Source organism: Ochlerotatus camptorhynchus, unplaced genomic scaffold (genome assembly GCF_037179485.1).
Source record: "Ochlerotatus camptorhynchus isolate MF236.1 unplaced genomic scaffold, CSIRO-AGI_Acam_v1.1 ptg000114l, whole genome shotgun sequence".
Lineage (NCBI taxonomy): Eukaryota > Metazoa > Arthropoda > Insecta > Diptera > Culicidae > Ochlerotatus > Ochlerotatus camptorhynchus.
The window spans coordinates 1,994,744-1,996,545 of record NW_027040604.1 but is presented as its reverse complement, the minus strand read 5'-3'; the positions used below and the strand labels follow the sequence as shown (position 1 = coordinate 1,996,545).

Below are 1,802 nucleotides of genomic sequence, written 5' to 3'. Positions count from 1 at the left end.
CAAAGTGACAGTTATGGTTATCCGAAGTGAATCCAAAAACATTGGCTTTTGATTGTCTGTTCGAGTCACAAAACACGATTTTTTCTACGAGCTTAGTATTTATTCAAATATTTGTCGTAAGTTATACTTGTTTACTCCCTGCCGGTAAGTAAATACGTTATCTACAGATCGACCAGTTCAATACTAATTTGGTTTTAAGTTGCTTTATTCATAAATATGCCTGTTTCAGTTGATCATGTCTAATGTTATTCTGGAAAACGTTCGTGGTCGGCGAGCCAGCTGTAATACGAAGTACCACTATTATGGATACTATTTTCTGGGAATTTCAAGGACTAATTTGTCCGTGATATACAAGAAGAGTAAAACTACAATTTCGAGCTGGATTCTAGCTTACGAGAAGGATGGCTTGGTCACGGAGAAGCAGCGGAAACAGATTTACAAAAAAATCCGAGCAAAGCACAGATACTGGATTTTACAGTAGTACCAGAACAATCCGGTATTATTTTTGGATGAATGTAGCAATCTATTCCATCGGAACTTCCAGGTGACAATAAGTGCAGCGAGCATATGCAGAATTTTGCATGCGGAAGGTCTGACATGGAAAGCCCTCGAACGGCGTGCTATCCAAATAAGGGAGCTCAATTCAATAGATTGGGATTTGTTCAATCTCGTGTTTTTAGATGAAGTGTCTATAGATAACCGTGATATGTTGCGCAACCGTGGTTATGTGGTTAAAGGAGAAAAACTGGTGTTTCACGGTGAATTTGTTAGGTGTCCAAGAGTGTCATTTTTGTGTTTTTTGGGGCAGAATGGGATGCTGGACAGTTTTGAAACGGAGGAAACATTCACTAGAAAAATATTTTTTGAATGCTGCCGTTCATTCGCTCTTCGAAATAAAAAGGTATATCGATATCCGGGAGCGAATTCTGTGTGGATACTAGATGGTGCTCGTATCCACTGTGATCAGAACATCGTATTGTATTTGCGATCAATCGGAATCAGTCCTTTTTTTAATCCGATTGAATTGGTATTCGGAATCACCAAAAATTCAATGAAGCAAACCTACAATGAAAACCGCTACGAAAATCTATCTCATGTAGCCATATCTACGTTCTCAGCATTTTCTTCTTACGATTGTACTAAAATTTTCCGGCACTGTGGGTATCTACCCGGGGGAACATTCAATCCTACAGTTGGTTTGTCTAAAACCATCGAAAACCTAAATTTCGAATCTAATATGAGTGAGTAAGTGAAGTAATGTAACAGTTTATTTGGAGTAATAAAACCATGATAAAAATACAGATCCGTGTTTATTAGACTGATGCAAAATTTGAAATTTTCGCTCCACAGTGCTCAAACGGTTCCAAATAGGACTCTGATTAGCCTCCCAAAATTTGAACTCATTAAGTGAGAAACTGACTTGGCACAAACCATTTGAAGTTTATATGGGAATTGATATGGAAAAACTCTAGTTTCGGTCCATATCTATCTCAAAATTCACCAGTTCACTCTACTTTAGAAAATTGTAGCTGAAATAGTTGAAAATTTTCTCAGCTTGTTCAAGGCCACTTTTCGATCAAATGTAAGGAACAAAAATTATTAATGATTCAAGTCACTGATGTCTTATGATTATGCTCAATCAACTGTTCAGCAGGCAACATTGGTGTTTATGGCGCGTAAAATATAGGACAAAAATCATGGCTACTATGTCACACTGCAGAATACAGTGTTGCCCACAATACAGTTGCTTAATCTTGCCATAAGATTATCAATCTCTTAAACAATTAATAACTATTTAATTT

General features: G+C 37.0%; 1 pseudogene; it reads left to right on the top strand.

Moving 5' to 3' along the window:
- Positions 1 to 235: 235 nt before the first annotated feature.
- On the top strand, positions 236 to 1,249 carry LOC135699701 (uncharacterized; annotated as a pseudogene).
- The last annotated feature ends 553 nt before the right edge of the window (positions 1,250 to 1,802 follow it).